Genomic DNA, 20,324 nt, shown 5'->3' with positions numbered 1-20,324 from the left:
TTCATGCAAGTCCTTCCAGGTTTCTCTGAAATCTGCCTGCTCATCATTTCTTACAGCACAATAGAATTTCATTACATTCATATACCACAACTTGTTCAGCCATTCCCCAATTGATGGACATCCCCTAAATTTCCAATTCCTTGCCACCACAAAAAGAGCAACTATAAATATTTTTGTACATGTGGGTCCTTTTCCCTTTTTTATGATCTCTTTGGGGAAAAGACCCAAGAGTGGTATTGCTGGGTCAAAGGGTATGCACAGTTTTATAGCCTTTTGGGCATAATTCCGAATTGATTATTGCAACAACAATGATAGCTAACATTTATATAGTACCTTATACTTGACAAAGATTTTCTTCACAATAGGCCAGCAAAGTAAGTACCATCACCATCATCATCATCATCCTTATTTTACAGTGTCTTGCCTCTGCTTCATTTTTCCTAGTTACTATTGCTGTGTTTCTCTCCATCCTATTCACTCCCCATGATATTTACTCTATTTTTTCTTCTTTTACCCTTTCCCTCCTCAAAAGTGTTTTGCTTCTGACTGTCCCTGCTCTAATCTGCATTCCCTTCCTTCACTTCTCCCGCCTTATCCCCTTCCCCTGCTATTTCTCCACAGTGGAAGATATATTACTATACCCACTTGAGTGTGGATGCTATTACTTCTTTGGGCCAATTCTGATGAGAGTAAGGCTCATTAACTCCCCCACTCCGCCCTGCCCAACATGTTACACTCCACTCCATTAGCTTTTTCTTGCTTTTTTAATGTGAGATACGTTATGTCATTCCACCTCTCCCTTTCCCTTTCTCCCAGTGCAATTCTCTCACCCCTTCATTTTATTTAAAAGATGTCATCATGGAACAGCTAGGTGACACAGTAGACAAAGCACCCACCCTGAACTCAGGAGGACCCAAGCCCAAATCCAGCCTCAGACACAAGCCACTTACCAGCTTCTTGACCCTGGGCATGCCACCCCACCCTGACTGCCCTGCAAAAATAAATAAATAAATATACAAAAAATAAATACTTTACATATGTCATCTCTTCATAATCAATTAACACTTGTGTCCTCTTTCTAAATTTATTGCTCTCGGTTGCTCTAATACTGAGAAAATTCTTATGGAGTTAGAAGTATCATCTTCCCATATAGGAATGTAAAGAATTTAACCTTTTGTTCATCCTTGTGATTTCTTTTTACTGTTTATCTTTATATGTTTCTCTAGGGTCTTGTATTTGAAAGTCAAATTTTCTATTCTATTCCTCTTTTTCATGGACGTCCCATTTTTTCCCCTGAAAAATTATACTGTTTTGCTGGGTAGGTGATTTTTGGTTGTAATCCCATTTTCTTTGCCATCCAGAATATCATATTCCATGCCCTCTGATCCTTTAATGTAGTAGCTTCTAGATCTCATGTTATCCTGACTGTGCCCCCATAGTACTTGAATTGTTTCTTTCTGGCTACTTGCAATATTTTCTACTTGACCCGGGAGCTCTGAAATTTGGCTATAATATTCCTGGAAGTTTTCATTTTGGGATCTCTTTAAGGAGGTGATGGGTGGATTCTTTAAATCTCTATTTTATCTTCTGCTTCTAGAATATCAGGACAATTTTCCCTGACAATCTCTTGTAAAATTATGTCTAAGCTCCTTTTTTTTTTTTTTTTTTTGAGAACGGTTTTCAGGTAGTCCAATAATTTTCAAATGATTTCTCCTGGATCTATTTTTCAGGTCAGCTGTTTTTCCAAGGATTTATCTCACATTGCCCTCTATTTTTTCATTTATTTGTATTTGCTTTATTGTGTCTTGATTTCTCATAAAGTCATTAGATTCTACTTGTTCAAACCAAATTCTTAAGCAATTATTTTCTTCAGAGAGCTTTTCCATTTGGCTTTTCAAGCTGTTGACTTTTTTCCCACAACTTTCCTGCATTGCTCTCATTTCTCTTTCCATTTTTTCCTTTTCCTCTCTTATTTTTCCCTCTATCTCTCTTACTTTATCTTCAAAGTCCTTTTATAGCACTCCCATGGCCTGATACTAATTCATTTTTTTCTCAGAAGCTTTGGATGTAGGAGCTTTGACTTTTTTACCTACTTCTGAGGGTGTATTTTGATCTTCCTTGTCACCAAAGAAAATTTCTATGGTTGGCATCTTTTTCTGTCTGTTCATTTTGCTAGCCTATATCTTGACTTTTAACTCCTTCTTAAAATGGAGCACTGCTTCCAGGATGCACTGTCCCAAGCTTCAGGGGGTCCCAAGTGGGACGATTTAAGGAAAGGCACGTTCTGCACTTACCTGGCCTGCGCTCTGGTCTGTAAATAACCCCAGGCCTACTTGCTCTTAAACCTGGAAATAAAAAATCTATTTCGCTGTGGTTGCTAGCTCTGACGAGCTTGCACCACTCCCTAACCTGGGCTGCCACCACTCAAAACTGCTTCCTTTTTCCCAGCATGGGCAAGACAACTGAGTTCTACCTCAGCACCAGAAGAGACTCCTTTAATCTCCTCCTGGCCAGCCTCTCAGCCCTTTCACCAGACAGTGAGCTTAGTTCCAGAAGAAGCTGCTGCTGCAGCCAATTCAGAGTCTCCAGGGCCCTCTTTCTCTGGTGAGACCTGGCTGGGCCTGGATCTGTGTCAACACTCCCATAGGGCTGTGCTTCACTCTCATTTCAGTACAATAGACCTTTTTTGCCAACCTTCTAAGCTGTCTTTGGCTAGAAAAATGACCTTTTTGTGGGTTCTGCTGCTCCAGGAATTGTCTTTTGACATTATTTGGAGGTTTTTTCTGTGATCGTGTGGGGAGCTCTGAGAAGTTACTGCCTTTCCTCCACCATCTTGGCTCTGCCCCCAACCTCTATTCCTTCCTGCTGGCTTTTAATGAAATTCTTTCAAACTATTTTTCCTCCCTGAGAGGCTGTCTCTGATTCCTCTCAATCACCTTACTGGAGCCAAGTAAAAGACTACTTTAATTCTAATTGGACTGTTTTCAAGAGTGTAATTCTTTATTGAGGAATACCTAAGAACCATCACTTCTCACCCATATCAATTACCTGCAATGAGGAGAGAGTGAATCCAAAGGGCCCAGGCATCTCATTTAACACCCTAGACTGCAGGATTAACAGAATGTTCTGGATATTACATAAATAGACTGCTCTTTGTAAATTAATAAAAGTGTTGGCATATAAACTTATATGTAGGCTGACTAAAAGTAACTTCAGGACACCTCTGATAGCAGATAGACTGATGGGAATTACCGCATCTTATTCCCACATGGTTCTGATTTCCTCTATTAGATCCCTATGTTTTCAAAGCATTTATTCCAGGTAGTTCAGATATCATGAATAATCAGTGTGAGGACATCTATTTAAAAATTGTTCTTTTACATATCAGTGATTACTATCGTTTGAGGGGACTTGTGACCTAACCTAGTTCAAGGGGCTAGCTTACCCAAAGAATTGGAGGCTCATCAAGAATCTTGTAAAATAAAAAGAGATTTATAAGGAGAGGAATATATGGCCAGGAAACAGATCACCATGGTGACTGTCTCACTGGAGTAAGAGAAGACATGTTCTTGTATCTTTACAAAACAAAGGGGAGGGAAGAACAACAAGGAGGAGATTTGGGAATAATGGGGCATCAGTAAAATATGCAGCACCCATCAACATATTTCATATCATCTTGCAGACCTTGGTACTGCTTATAAGTGTATCAGGGTCATGCTCCACAACACCCATTCCTGAGGTAGGAGATAGAGCTGCTCCTCCCCTGGGAGAGTTCAAGGATTCCTTGGGTGATTAGGATTTTTAGGTTTTTTGGAATCCCACTGTATTCCCATAACATTCCACCCTCTCCTTATTTCTGGGGAGAAAGGGGCAAAGATTCCTCTTCTGTAGTTTCTTCAAGGGTGAAAAATGGTGTGTAAAGATGTCCCTGTCATTTAAGGAGAGAGGGAGGGAAAGGTCTTATAGGCACAGTCCAAGGGTCACAGGGGCACTGCTGTGATTTCAGTGAAAGCTTTAATCCTAAAAGCAACTAAAGAAATGACAGTATTACAAATACATATAGGTTCACAAAGAAGGTTATCATATTTTCCATTGCTACATTGACCAAAGACTCCTGGAGGTCATCAAGGATCAACTGGGTTTTGTTAGAAATGTTTTCAATTGCTAAGGTCATATTAGGATCACCTCATGTTCTAGATGCTGTAGTTTTATGTATCCATAACAAGAAATTTTCCCAAGAGCCCCCTTTGCCCTATGCCTTTCCTCAGAAGGGAGAAGTCTCAGAAGGTTTTGATATACAGATACTATAAAACTCAAGGTGCACCGACAATAATTGATGTAGGGGGTGAGACAGGAAGTTTTTAGGACCACGGACTATAAAAGCTACCTCAGGGGACCATCCTGGCACAAAGAATGGTGTCTCTGCCCGAGATGCCAGGAGTGTTATATAACGATCACAAATAAACCCTATATCCTGAAGGAGCAGATAGGTTCCTTGGTAGACCTTGACAATTGAGTAACATTAACCCCTATTCAGAATAATTGTCATAGGACACAAGCATACCAAGTCTTGAAACTACAGGCATGGGGTATGGCCTGGAGGCATTAAGGCCATGAGCTAAGGGCAGAGAGTTCTCTTCTGATCTGGGGGTATAAAAACTATAGTAGTGAGGAGCAGAAGGGTCAAAAGTAAAAAACGAGGGTACAAATGAGAAGGAATACTCATTCCAGGATGTCTGTTGGCAGAAGAGAAACTTGAGATCCTCCACCAGTTCACAGGAATATATGTCCTTTTTCCCACTGTTTGATTCTGAGGGGACACAGGGTTTAATGTAAGAAATATGAGTGCATGTATTCTGCCCCTTTAAGCTTTACTGCTATGGATGTTGATAGGATGACTCGATGGTTATGTACCTCAAGTTGGTTATGTACCTCAGTTTTCTAAGTTTTCAGAAACACTAGGTCCCCTGGATGGACTGGGTGTTATGGTTTCAGCAAAGGTTTAGGAAGGGTTTGATTTGCATAAGCCATGATGGAGTCATTCTAATTTGGCTGAGTACAATGGGGAATTCAGGGATCAAATCAATCTTTGCTTCCTCACAGAGTTTGGTAAGGGTCATTCTTCTGAGTAATCTGAGAGATGAAGGAAGGAACATTATCATTTTGGAGATATTTAGGAAGGCCAAACCTAGGAGTTATTACTTGAGAAGGGCTTTTGTTATATCTTGCCTTTCTGTTTTGCTAAGAAATACTTCTACCCATCCAGTAAAGATCTACTAAGACTAAAAGTACTCTATACCTTTTACATGGTGGCAAGTGAGTAAAATCTATCTGCCAATCTTCCCTGATAGTTTCCCTCATCTTTGGATTGGCTTAAGGAGAGGACAGGATTTGAGAGGCTCAGTAGTATGTTTGGGCACAGAGGGCACAGGAATTGCAAACATATCCTTGCTCATAAAGGACTTTACTAAGGTGGTTAGAGCTTCCCTGCCCAGGGAAGTGGAATTGTGGAGGCCCATTGCAAATCTGCATATCATATTCCAGGAGAGAAACAGCAAACCAAAAGGAAAGCACCATCATCCATTATCTTCAAGTATAAAACCTTGAATTTTAGTCAGTTTAGTCTCCTCCTTGGTATAAGAAGGGGAGATACTTTGGAGCATAGTAGGGTGCAAGAGGCCAGGGCTAGGGTAAATGGGTGAATGGACCTGGAACCTAATTTAGCAGCAAGGTCTGCCCTGTGATTCCCTTGTGCTAGGGAGAACTTGATAGCTTGGTGTCCTCAGCAGTGCATAACAGAGACCTGACTGGGTAGGTTTATGGCCTCAAATAGGCCCAGAATCTCCTTTCCATGTTTCACAGGAGAATTCTTTGAGGTCAATAGTTCTCTTTCTTTTCAAATGGAAAACATGAAATGTATAACTATCTTTAACCTTAATAAATCCTCCTAGTTACCTTCTCATCAAAATGTGTTTACAATGGGGAGGAATTTCAGTTTCTTCTAAACCAAAAAGGAAGATTCCCAGTTAAGTTAGCCTTATCACAATACTATGTGAGCATTAGGCAGATGGCAAACCCTAGTATTAATGTATATATTTGTTTAGCATATAAAGTGACCACACATTTCGACAGAAAACAGTAAGATCTTACATACTTGCATTGTGCTTGTCTTCTACTGACTGCTTGCTCTTGTAAGTGCCAAATTTAGTATGGGAAGAGTTAATTGGGCGGCTTACCTTAATATTGGGTAAGAAAAGAAACAGCCTCTTTCAAAACCAAAACAGGTTTATTAAGGGGAAATAGTTTAAAACACTATCTGAATCACACAAGTGAGATTAATAGAACTAGAAACAATGTATAAATCTCTGGGGTAAAAAGGCCCCAGGCAACCAAATCTGCCTCGAGCCCAGCTAGCTCCAGAGATAGCTTTGCCTCAATAATAAAAAAACAAAAAAACAAACAAAAAAAACCCCCAAAACTCACCACAACCGAAATTTGTATTGCTAAGGAGAATTAGCTGTGTAGTCTCTTCTGTTTTTGCCCAAAGGTCAAAAACCAGCAGCTCTTCTAAATGTCTGCCTTCCTTCCCCCTCTCTTAGAAATCTCTCTAACTAACTGCCTTTTCACTGAAACCATCACTCCCCAACTGAAACAAACTGTATCTCTAACTTTTCCACAGGAAGGGGAGGGGGTGGTTCTTAGCCATGCTGAATCTCTGATTGGCTCAGCACACCCACATGGGCTGTCCCCATTATAATCTAGCGAGACCCACGTGGGCATGGGAAAGCTATTGGAGGAATTATTAGTTACTTAGTTTGAATAAATGTTCCCTGTGGTCAGAGTTCCTCTTGTTTGTTCAATTATCTCCCAAAGTACACACCCATCCTCTCTTAGGCTCTTCAAGCCTACATTTGTTTTTTTTAGTCTGACCATAATGAAGCAAAGATAGGGTTATGAAAACCCTAAATCACAATTAATTCCTTAGACTCTGATTATAGAAATCTGCTATAAAATAAAAATCATGAACATGATTATAACAGCATCAAAATAAAATATCCATAGCTCTGTTTGATTTCAGTTAAGAGTCACAAATGATTTCAGGCAAGAGTCACAATTGATTTCAGGTAAGTCACAAGCCACAACCAGTAGCCAGATAGATTCAGGAATATCCAGGTAGGAAACATTTCCTTTTCAGCAGGAACACAATGGGGAAGTTATGCCAGAAGGATCCCACCCTAGATGGGACCAAGATTATCCTCTTAGCTTTTTCCCAGATCCCTCAGATCCCTCCACCTGTAGCAGTACAGTCCCTCTTGTGGCATTGACTTGTGGCATTTTCTCAAGTGGTGGGTTATTGACTTAATGATCTCTATCAGACAACTATACCTGAATTCAAAACTCAAAACAATATCAATTACAGTGCCAAAATAGGTCATCTTTTTTTTTTCAGGGAAATAAGGGTTAAGTGACTTGCCCAGGGTCACACAGCTAGTAAGTATCAACTGTCTGAGGCCAAATTTGAACTCAGGTCCTCCTGAATCCAGGACAGTGCTTTATCCACTATACCACCTAGCTGCCCCTAATATTTTATTTTAAATAGCAAATTTCTACCATCATGGAGTTGTAATGAGCAAAAAATGTTTATGAGAAGATACACGTGTAAGAGATGTTATATCTTTCACTTGGTTTTCTTTTCCTTCTTCTCAAGTTTAAACTTATCCTGGTATAAAGATCAATAATTAGAAATTACTTCTATATAATAATCAACCTTATAAATTCTCAGTAAGACCATTCCTTGTCCAGGAATTTCACAACCCATAATAAGCCTTTTTCTGGCAAGTTTCCTAATTAAGGGAAATCTAGAATATCTCTTTCTGTGTCTTTTCCCATACAATAATTTACCCTTAGTTCCAAAATTCTTGCAGTGTTTTTCTCTTCTTCTTATAGAGGAAACAAAACAATTAACATAGTCTATAAGAAAAATGGGTAGGCATCCAGACAGTCTTATAATTTACAGTTGTTTCTAATTTTCACACACACACACACACACACACATGAATTTAAGTTACTTTAAAATTGACCAGTACTATAGTTTGCAAGACTGTAAATACCCAACTAAATGTTCCAATCAAACTCAATTTTTTGGGGGGGGGTTCTTCCCAGATAATTGCAGGTAAGCACTTAAAGCGGCAGTATACTTTTTTTTTTCTCTCAAAAGTTTCCAAATTGTTTCCACTGTCAATGCAAATAGGATACAACTTTCTTTCTACTTGCTTTTACCAACATATGAAATTCTCTGGACTTATTTTCTCTCACACACCCCTCTGATACTGCTGCAGTAAGCATCAGGAAGGGAAGGACTGAAAGAGAGAAAAAGACTTTGCTTGTTTCTCTTTTAAAAAAAACAAACCTATGTGACTCCAAATATCTTAGTTAACAGGATAAGTTCTTGACCATAGTATTTCAGGGCATGTGGTCAGCAAACCAACAGCTTAGCTTCCTAACCTATTCATTTCCTCTTTTTTTAAACAGGAACCAAATTATAAACTATAAGAAAACTTAGAAAACATAGTACTTTAAAACAATATTAGGCATTTTTTAAAAAATTGAAACAAAACTAATCAATTACCAATCAGGTGTTTCAGTTGCATATATTTTTGTATTTTTGCTCTAAACACAGAAAATCTATCATTATGCCTTATGAGACAGTAAATGGAACATTTTAATCTTCTAAGGTCTAAAACTTTTATGTTTAGGATTTTATTTTCCAAATTACATGTAAAAACAAATTTTGACATCAATTTTTAAAAACTTTGTGTTCCAACTTCTCTTCCTCCCTCCCTTCTCACCCCCCACCCCCAAGAAGTCAAGAAATTCAATATAAGTTATAGATGAGTAGTCATGGAAAACATTTCCATCTTAGCCAGGAACTATCAAAAAAATTATGCTTCAATATGTTTTCAGATACCATCAGTTCTTTCCCTGTAGATGGATTGCAACTTTCATAAGTCCTTTAGAGTTATATTGGATCACTGCCTTGCTGAAAACAACCACGTGCTTCCCAGCAGATTATCTTACACTATTGCTGTTCTTTTGTATATAGTACATTTCACTCTGCTTCAGTTCATGTAGGTCTTACCAGGTTTTTCTGATAGCATCCTGTTCATCATAACCTTTATTATGTTAAATATTTCCCAATAACATCATATTCTGTTTTCATCATACTCAAAAGCAGCTGAATGTTTGACATCTTTTATTCAAGGGATGTTGTTGCCAGGCAACAACAAAGGTGAGAAACTTTCCCATTCAAAGAGAAATAGCACAATGGAGAAACTGAGTTGAGAAAATTCTGCCATTTCCTTCCTTTTTTAAATAGAATTTTATTTTCCAAAATATATGTAAAAACAAAACATCATAACTTTTATACAGTACCTTAAACTTGATAAAGAATTTTCTTCACAATAGCCCAGAAAAGTAGGTACCATACATTTTGCCATTATAGTCAATCATCATAACTATTTCCCTCCATCCCATTCCCTTCCCATGATATTTACTCTATTTTCTATCTTCTTTTACCTTATTCCTCCTCAGAAGTGTTTTTCTTCTGACTGTCCCCTCCCCTGCTCTGTCTCCCTTCTTTCACCCTTCCCTCTTTATCCTCTTCCCCTCTTATTTTCCTGCAGTGTTAAATAGATTACTCTTCTCGATTGGGTGTGGATGTTATTCCCTCCTTGATCCAACTCTGATGAGATTAAGGCCTTTGAATTAATTCTGTGTTCTAAATTTTCTTCCTCCCTCCCTCCTCAACCCTTACTATAAGCAATTCAATATAAGTCATAAGTCATGTTCAGTTATGCAGAACTCTGGAAGCCAAAATAATACAATTAAGATGTGAGAAAGGAATGCATTGAGAGAAAGGTAAAGGGAGATGTGGAATGGGGTAAAATATCTCACATAAAAGAAGCAATAAAAAACTTATATAGTAGAGGATAAGATGGTGGAGGTGCTGGCCGTGAATGAACATTACTCTTATAAGAATTGGCTCAAAGAGGAAATAACATACACACTCAATTGGGCATTTTGCTCTGAGAGAAACAGCCATTGACCATTCTTTTCATAATAACCTCAAGCCATTATTAATAAACTGAATAATTACCCAGAAACTATGTCTTTTATATTTTTAGTCAACACAGTTATGGCAACCACAAAGGGATCAGAGCCTTTTCAGTCCATATTCTTAACAAGGAGCTCCCCTCAACTGGGACCACGTAGAGAATATCTCCACTAGTAAAGTTCCGTCTTAGGACTCTGGCCATGATATGGCTCTTACTTTTTTTATCAGTAAGTACATTTCATCTGAATAAGCATATATCTGTCTGGATGCCTTTCCCAGTTTTTGTCTAGATATTTGCTATATGTTTATCCCTTTCTAAGTGTGTGTCCAGTTGACCACTTTCTTTCTAATGCTGGTCATTTTATTTTTATTGACATAAAATATTTTGAATTTCATGTAGTAGAGATTACTTTTTTTTTTTTTTGGTTATCAGTGTAACCCACTTCTCTCTTTTTCTCTTCCTCTTTTTGTTACCTGGGAAAGATACCTCAATCTCACTTTTTAATGACATGGCATTTAATATTCAAGTCATATATCTATTTCAAGCTTATTATGGTTATATGGCATGATTGGTCTAAGTCAATTTTTTTCCAAATTGCTTTCCAATTTAAACTCATATCTTCCTGACTCCAGGTTTAGCAATTTATTTATCTTACTGCAACACTTCCCCCTCCTCAAAGAGCTCGCATTTATACAGCACTTTAAGGTTTACAAATTCCTTGATGACCCCATCATTTGACAAGACTCAATAAAAGTGTAGTTTGCATTATTGTACTCTGAGAATGATCATTTTTCATTCCTTCTCTTCCTAAGACCCAGCTCAGTCATCACTGCTTCTAAGAAGCCTTCACTGATACCATGCATTAGAAGAGATCCCTCTCCTCACACTCTCTCATCCCACTGCTTGAATTCTCCTATATACTTATCATATTCCAACCAGTACAATAGTGCTGCATTTATCTATCTTATCTATCTTATCGATCTATCCACCTATCTCTCCCTTTGCTGAGAACAAAGCCTTTCCTGCAGAAGGCACTTAATACATTTTGTTGTTTGGAAGTGGAATGCTTTGGATGAGCAGTTCATCTTCTCACTGAGTGTCTCCTTCCCCAATCCCACCACTAGGTGGCCACATGACCTGATCTCCAAGCTTCTTTTTCTCTCAGCCCCAGCTAATGATGGTAGGTCACATGCCAGAGCTCACTTTATCAAAGAACATAAGCAGGAAACAGAAAGCCACAGGGAGTTTATACAGCAGGAGAATAACCCATGGCACCAGAGACCACCAGTCCAAGGTCCCCTCAGAGACTGTCCCTAACACTGCCTTGTACTACCACTCTGCTCTTTCCTGACCCTCACTTTTCCCATCACGATAGTTTTTGGCTCCAGCACATCATCTCTTTTACAGCAGTGCTGCTCACAGTCCAGCTTTCATTTGAAGAAGTCTGTCATCTCTCTAGCCCCAGATCCTGTTCTAGAGCTCCACCTACTTAGTGACTGTTACCAAGGCCTGTCACTTGACTCAGCCCTATCCAATGGAATCCTGCCATTTCAAACTCACTGCCTTGGCTTTCTATAAGTTGTTTTAACTTTCACTTTAGGGAGGACATGGAATCTACTCACAAAGTAGGAGACCCTCCCTAAGTGCCAAGGTAAGCAATGTCACAAGTACCACATGTGACCTTCTGTAAGTCTCCTGTCTTTGGGTTGTTTTTCTGTGGTGAAATGTGTAGTTTGGGTGAATGTGGAGTGGGATGTAGTGGTCCTGTGGGAAGAATGTTGGATTTGATCATCTCCAGGGTCCTATCCATCTTTGTGACTCCACAATATTATAATTGGCATTTTCTCACCTTCCTCCACCCCCTTACAATATTTTATCAGAGGAAATAGACAAGAGAACTTGATGGCCTAAGAGGGGACTTCCTGGGAGGTCCATGAGGTCTGCTAGTGGAGGGAGGAGTATGTGTGAATTTGGATTGGGGAAGGGGGGGAGATACCAGTGAGTGGAGCACAGATAAAGTAGTGGAGAGAGAGCTGGAATCAAGTGGCCCTAGGCTCATATCCCCCTGGTCACACTAACTCTGTGACTATGTAAAAATCTCAGATTCTTTGATGCTCAGTTTCTTCATCTGTAAAATGAGCATAGTAAGAACTGTAGTACCTCCTTCTCACAATTATTAAGAGATTTCTTTAACCTGACATCTGTAAAATGTTTTGCAATTTTAAAATTGTGATACGCAAACTTTATTACTATTTTTATTGAAGAGAAAACTCTTCTCTTTGTGAAACCCAAGTCCACACAATATCAGATAACTCAAAATGGGTATAAAGTAAGAACTCTGAGCAGGTCCCCACTAGACCTTCTACATCTTCAGGCTCCTGAATGAACCAATGAGAGGCTAAAGGAATTTGGGAATTGAAGGCACTTCAGGGCCAAGGAGATTAAAGGTACTCAGGGGATGAGGAACTGGAATAATGGAGAGAGAGGGGTGCAGTGGAGTCCCTGAAAATGTCTACAGAGCAAGGAAGGAAGGATAATCAGACTGTGGTAGGAGCACTAGAGAGGAAGGCATTAACTGGGATTAGGGGATAATCAATCCAGTAGCAAATTAGAAGTTTTGTGGCCAGTTAGTGTGAAAGCTGAATTCCTGTTGATAGATGGTCCACTCTCTCCAGACTCAAGTCAGTGTTATTTGCATGAAAGAGAGATCCTAGCCAATTTTCCACTTTCTTAGTACCTTCCTGTATTTCCAAAGAAGGTTACTCCAGGTCATTACTGGAAGCTGCCTGACCCCAGGACTCCAATGGGTTTGCCTGTCCCATTTACTGATTAACTCTTCCCCATCACAAACATTGACTTCCTGTGTTCTTTTCACAAGATGCTGGGTTTTCTATGTCTCTCTTACACTTACTGATTCCCCTGTGATTCTTACACTTATCCTACTGTGCCCCTATAACAGTCACTAACCTTCTATCCCCTTCCCTGTCATCAACACTGAACCTTCACATTCCTGTTACAGATATTGACCTGCCTATGTTCCCAACACATTCAATGACACCCCTTCTCTCATCACAAATACTGACTCCTTGCATACCTATCACATATCTTCTTTCCCTCTTCCTTCTCTTCTCCATTATGATTTATGGAGACCATCAAGACATCAGGCTTCATTTCCTCACCTTTCTCAATTTCCTTTGTGCTCCTTGAGAGGGCACATTGGCATCAAATAAGACTACTTGCTCTTGTTCATTTCCCAGGACCTAAAAGATGGGTCCTGGAGACTGAGGCATGATCCATTCTGAGACTTTGTCTTCTCTGCATGATCACTTACTGCCTAATCAATTCTCTTATTCCCAGAAACCATCTCCAAGTTCTTCCCTGTTTCTCCTCTTTTCTCTTCCTCTACCTCCTGGCACTTTCCTAGTCACTATCCCCTCTGGAGCTTTTCATATATTGTTTGGGTAATGATGTCCTACATTTGGCAAACCTGGAATTCATCCCAACATTTAACCCAATGTACCACAATTCTATGTGGACAATCTGGAAATATATAGAATGGGTGTCAGATAGCAGGGCTCCTTCTCAGAACTCATCCAGGGGACCTTCATGTGAAATGATTTTCACATTTCACTAATTTCCCTGATCCCTTAATTCCACCTCAAAGTCCATAGTTATTTGTACCTTCCTGGGCCTTGAGCTTCCTTGGTTCCCTGGACTCAGAAATCATTCTTAATTGCCTTTGCTCTTCCTTTGTCATTGCCATGGTCACTCATAAATGGATGGCATAGTCTGCCATCTACTCCCTCTTCACTTCTCTCCATTGTCTCTCCATACTGCAGATGATCTGATGATTTATTTCTAAGGGAGCAATATAATAAATCATCCTTAATATACTAAAATAAGTTTATTGGAATTGTACCTACAGGAAATATACCGAGACTAGATGATATTTAAGTTCTTAGATATTTCATCTAGTTAGAATTCTTCATCTCTCTTTTGTCACCTTTGTGATTCTATGGAGACATGGAATGATTCCTTGATAGAAACTTGGGATGGTGGAATGGGTCAGAGGACCTGTGTTCAAGTCTCATCTCTGATGCTTACAATCTACTTAACCTCCCTGGATTTCATTTCCCTCATCTGCATAACTGGGTATTGGGAAAGATGGCCTCTGAGATCCTTTAAGCTCTAGCTCTATGATCCTAAGAATGATGTCTTCCACTAAAATATCTCCGAGCTGTTCCAAAGCACACAGGATGCAGATTCTGCATCCATTCTTTAATCCTAAGGTTCATCTTGAGCAATCAGAAAGTTTTAAGATGGTAATAATTGCTCAAGTAGCCTACCCAGTGCCTGATGTTTCTCAGGTATTGGGTAGACTTTGGATGCCCCCCCTTATATAATACCTGTATGATTATGGAAACCCTTAGATAATGAGATCTTCCCCTTCTCTGTCCCCACTCACCGCCATCCAAGTGGCAAAGGCATAGAAAAAACTAGCAAGTGTAAAACTCCCCCCCTCCCAATACTACCACACTCTGATAGTTGGGGCACTACAGTGGTGACACTGCCTTGCCAGAACATATATCAGTGCTACTTACACTCAATCTAAGCCATCATAATGCAAAATGTAAGCAAAGAAGGCTTGGACTGGGGCCTATTACTTGCCCATCAGTGAAAGCCAAAGTGATTTGGGTTTTAAGGCCTAGTCAAGTAGCTTTATTTGAACCCCATTGGTTTTTTTTAATGCTTCAATCTGTATTCAGATACCATCAGTTCTTTCTCTGGAGATGGATCATAGTTTTCATTATAAGTTCTTCAGAATTGTCTTGGATCTTTGTATTCTTAAGGAACAAAGGGAGGCATGGAGGGAAAAAAGGAGGAAAGGAAGGACAGAAGCCAAAAGGAATAGGGATGGAAGGAACGGGAAGAAAAGGGAAGAAGTAGAGAGAAGAAGGAAGGGAGTTAGGGAGTAAGGAAGGTAGGAAAGAAAAGAAGAATAGAAGAATGGAGGGAGTGAAAATAGAAGGGAATGAAGGGACATAGAGAGGGAGGCCAGTAGTGGGGAAAGGAAAGGAAGGGGAAGAAGGGGGAGAGGAAGGAAGGGAGTAAAGAAAGGGGAAGCTAGGAAGGGGGTGATGGAGAAACAAAGGTAAGAAGGACTATTTCCTATTTATCCTGAATATAACATATTTGCCCATAGTTGTTTGCAAGTTGGCTCCCCCATTAGACTGTGAGCTCCTTGAGAGCAGGGACTGCCTTTTGACCTTTTTTTTTTAAACCCTGAACTTAGCACAATGCCTGGCAGACAGTAGATATTTAATAAATGCTTATTGACCAACTGATTGGTTGACTCCCTAAAATATAGTAAGAGGCTTTTCTTCACACCTATCATACTAATACCCTCTCTTTGTAGCCCCCTGTGTATAGTATAACTTTATTATCAATAAATAAGCTCTAGCCTGATGTTGGCAGTTTCTGGGGTTTGAAAAGAGATATATGTTGGTGAGGAAAGAATACAAGGACTGGAAGAGGGGTCATCAGAAGCCAGTGAGGCCCAGGGATGGAGTAAATGGTTGGGAAGACTTGAGTGTGTGTCCGTATCCCCTGTGCTCAGCTAGATTTTCATTCTCCTCCCTGAGCATGGCCTGAGGTTGCCCCCCTCCTTGGGAAGGATGTCCCTATAACTCACCTACTTCTACTAGGGGAGGAGGTTTCCAAAGACCAATGTGGAATGTCCTGTGCCAGGACATAGTATGTAGATCAGGTTCTCTTAAGTTGACATGATGTGTTTCAGGTGAAGAAGAGAAGATTACAATGGATCCCCTGCCAGCAAGTATGATAAGGAACATCACCAGTCTATGGATAATATCATATTTATATTCTACATATTTATTATTTTTCTACAGAGGTAAATGTGATTAAAACTTGGTCCAGGGAATTCCTCTTGAGCCCTATGGGCCAGTTAGAGCAGGAAAGGTACAGGGATATGAGCACTTGGTGCCTCCACCCCTCCCCTAACCCATTTAACCCAACAATAGCATGAGTAACCCCTATGATAAACACTTCAGGATTTTCTGGGATTCTTTGCTCATAAGTTAATACATTCAGGAAATCACAGAAGTAGAAGACAAATCAGAATCCCTCTTTCCTCAGAGGTCTGTGACTGGAGCTAAGGAATTGTCTCTGAGTCCCTAGATCCTCCCACTAACTCCTTCCATCCCTGGGGCTGGTGGTCTCCATCCATTTCTGGAATGTTCCCTGTATGAGAAAACATGGTTGCAAAGAAGTGGTGATGAGCTCTTTTTGGGAGCTCCTCTTTGGGGACCATGGAATGCCAAGAGATTCACATCTCTCCAATTCAGGACCTTCTCTCTTCAGCAGGGGAGTTGGGCCAGTGGTCATCTTTTGGGGGACAGGTTTAGTTGGAGGAAACCTTTATTCCTAGTCTTTGGGGAGCTCCTGAGTCCTTTAGTCAGAGCTGATAATCCAGAAGTTATGTGAGAGTCTGAGTAGTTATGCCCTTGACCCTTGGTTTCCTTCTTCAGAACGTTATCATCAATGGCCCTTTCTCTGGCAGCTGAATGGGATCTTGACAGTGACTTTTTCAGTGGAAGTGGGTGTTTGTATTTCTTACCTGTGGGCACAGCACAGTTGCAAAGGTAATGGGGACCTGGGGTCAGGCATGGTGGAAGGACAATTGGACAATATTATAGGGTGTTCCTCATGAAATTCTCATTCCCTAGGTGTCAACTTCCTGTTCTCATTCTGTTCTTACTCCTATCCCTACAGAGTTATGACCCCCAGTATCCCTTTTTCTCTTTCAAAGACAGGTGTGACTCACCCTAGCTTCACATTGCAGCATGTGAATCTCTCTTTTCCACATGCATAGTGGCCTAAGGATGAAACAGATTGTGTCTAATTTGGTGTGTCAGGTAATCCAGAGGTGGGGGAGAAAGTCAGCTGTAGGCTATGACTGGCCCATTGCAGAAGAGACAAGTGGTTCCAACCATCTTGAAGGAGGGCACTGGGAAGGGAAACTACATAGTCTACCTTGGACCAGTTTCTAAGAGGTGACAAGACTTGGTCTGCTCTGCAGGGTTTATTTCCAAAGAAGATTGGATGAACTGGATTGTTTGGGACCTCATTTTGATCTTCTTCTCAGTCTTTGGAATATTAATTTTCTACAGTGGATTTCAATATTTGTTCTCCATTATTATTCTACTGATGTTTTCAATGAATTTCACCAATATTGAGAACATAATTTTTCTGCTGCCTGTACTAAGGTTAACTTTATCCCGGATTCTGAGTCTCATCATATGCAAGTGATTCAGGTAACTGGGGCCTATCTGGTATACTGGTCGCATACAGCAAATGGCCAGACTGCCCTGGAAAAGGATTTAATTATGATACAGGGCTTAACCTTGAGGGACACTAATGCTCAGCTTGGGAGGGAGCTGGGGAATGATCACAAGGAGGAGGCTAACAAAGATGAAGCCAGAGGAAAGGGATGGCCCAAGGAAGAAGGTAGGCCGGGAGGCTTAGGACTTGACCTGGACATACCTAAAGAAGAAGGTATGGGTTATGACAAAAAGAAAATCACAATCCATTTTTTTTACTTCCTCCCTCCCTCCTACTTCCCTCCCTCCATCTTTTTCTTTCCCTCTGTTCTTTTTTTCTTCCTCCTCCTTCTCTCCTTCCTTCTTTCTTTCTGGAGCCTACCAGGACAGTGCTCCTATTTCTACACCGTCCTCTGGAGGGTAGGAGTGTTGCTTCCCATATCCTGCCCTTTTCCCCTTCTACTGCAAGCTGGTTCACAATATCACCATCCCTCAAACCCCAAAATCTTCATGATAGTCATCTTCCTTCCATGGGAAAGTTTCCCTAAGGGGAAGAGAGGACTGCACTTCTCTCCTCCTACCTCAAAGAAACTGCTAGTATCAGGATTCATACTTCTGTCTCCAAGCTACATCAATAATGCATAGGAGTGGCAATAACCCTAAACTTGACCATCAAACAATATACACTGCATGTCCCCACACCTTCTACCCCAGTGAACTTGCCTCAGTAGCTGGAATTCCTTGTTGGGGCTCTGTTTCCTTTGATTACTCTTTTCTCCCTTCATCCTTCCCAATAAATATTCCCCCAGGGACAGCTAGGTGGTGCAGTGGATAGAGTACCGGCCCTGGAGTCAGGAGTACCTGAGTTCATATCCGGCCTTAGACACTTAACACTTACTAGCTGTGTGACCTTGGGCAAGTCACTTAACCCCAATTGCCTATCTAAAATAAATAAATAAATAAACGAATGAATGAATGAATGAATGAATGAATGAATGAATGAATGAATGAATAAATATTCCCCCAGTGTCCTTGTCAGAGCCAGAACTCTGAATAGATCTTGGCATATATCCTGAGGAATCTCAGATCTCATTTTTTTTCCACAGGATAGGTGTGGTTTTCCCATAACCATGGTACATCAAGACCATCGCTGACATGAGGCATCAAATGGCTCCTCAACTCTGTCCTGATTGATCCCTTCTAGTCTGGAGTTCTATGAGGATCATCTGAGTCACAGATTTGATTTTTTTATCACCTTTACTCATTACTGTCATGGGTGAGAGGTAGTGATTCTTAGGTATTTCTCAATAAAGAACTACACTCTCACACACAATCCATTTAGAATTAAATAGTCTTATTTGGCATTAGTAAGGTGACTGTGTGGAGTCAGAGACATCCTTTTTCCTTTCACCACAAAACCCTGAGGTAAAAACCTCTTTTCATGTATTCTCTGTCTCATGCCAGACTCTATCCCTTGCCAGTGCCCATGGAGGGAAGAGGTGGGGTAAGATTTTCCACTTGGAGGGCAGGAGCACCTTCTCCATGAAAAGCCCAGCCTGACATCTGAACCAGAGTTTTTAGGAGATGCTCTAAACAAGCATTCAGACCTTCAGATTCACATCTCTTTGAATGCAAGGATATATCTGGGTAAAGGTTTAAATAGCCTTATGCCTGTGGGGCAGGGGGAGAATATCCTGAAGGATCCCCCTTTGGGGTGCATTTTGAACAATTGGGCTAAATTCAACCTTACAAACTTGAAAAAGCAATTGGACTTGTTCTGCTGGTACTAGAGCAAGCCTCCATGTCCTTAAGCTAGAACTAAGAATTGAGGGAACAATACAGGATGTGGGTATGTTGCTGGAGGCTGCTGGAGCTCTTCCACTTTCCAGACACTTTCAGTTGTCAGGAAGACAAGGAAGAAGTAACCTTTAATGTTGATAGCACTATCTTACAGTTGTTGATTTATTTGTGTGTCTTATGTGTTTCTTATTTGCATTTATGTGTCTGTCAAATGTTGTGCTGTATGTATGGACCAAAAGTTTTTTGCTTGTAATTGATAAGTAAATTCTAAGATTAACTTGCCTTCCCTAACTATGGCCAAGTTGGGAAGGTGGGGGAAGAGTATATAACCTTACTGCAGGACATCTTTACATTGTGAACTACTCAGAATTTGAATCTGACATTGGAAGGTAAATTCTCTGCTAGGAATTCATAGCCTTGAATGAACTTTGTTGAAGCCAGTTCTTTTTTAAGTAACTAATTTTGGTGTTGGCTCTCTTAATCTGTAAATTAACCCTTCAAATCCTACAAGGTTAATCATTGCATGACCATGAGAAGTGTGAGAATATGCATTTTTAAATTTTCAAAATTGTGAAGGAGGCAATCAAGGATTTCCTAGAGAACATCTAAATTTTGTAATAGGCAGATGAATGAAGACAATACTCTGAATTAACTTTGGAAAAATAGGTTTCTAGTGTAAGTGCAGGGGGCTAGGTTCAAAATAGATGATATCATGTTTCCTAAGCCCCTCTTTTTCCACATGGCAGTTTCTGTTATAGGGATGAGCCCCTCTCTTCCACATGGTGATTTCTCCTAAGGGGACAGGGGAACAATGTGATAGCAACTAGTGCCTAAGGATTTAGTGTGGTTGAAATTTCTTATACACTGCCACTTTTAAAATCTTTTGTAGTAGAATAGATTAAAATCAGGAATAATTTGTAATGTATAAAAGCACCTCTAGCATTGGTTTCTCAGTAAAGTACAGTGATTTGGTTTTAGTTAAGAGCTACAAGTTGCAAAGAAAAAAAATATTTTTTAAAAGTCTCTAACCATTGGACCACACTGTCTTAAGAACAGCTTTTAGCTTTGA

The 20,324-nt window shown here is 40.1% G+C and overlaps 1 long non-coding RNA gene across 1 annotated transcript; it reads left to right on the top strand.

The window, feature by feature from the left end:
• The first annotated feature begins 11,639 nt into the window (after nucleotides 1-11,639).
• LOC122738083 lies at nucleotides 11,640-18,833 on the top strand. Its single transcript, XR_006354627.1, has 5 exons — nucleotides 11,640-11,766; nucleotides 15,913-16,026; nucleotides 16,664-16,777; nucleotides 17,215-17,449; nucleotides 18,562-18,833. It is a non-coding gene; the product is annotated as an uncharacterized LOC122738083 (long non-coding RNA).
• Nucleotides 18,834-20,324: the final 1,491 nt, after the last annotated feature.

This window comes from Dromiciops gliroides, chromosome 1, assembly GCF_019393635.1.
Source record: "Dromiciops gliroides isolate mDroGli1 chromosome 1, mDroGli1.pri, whole genome shotgun sequence".
Lineage (NCBI taxonomy): Eukaryota > Metazoa > Chordata > Mammalia > Microbiotheria > Microbiotheriidae > Dromiciops > Dromiciops gliroides.
The sequence above is the reverse complement of the archived record's forward strand: the minus strand, read 5'-3'. Positions and strand labels throughout refer to the sequence as shown.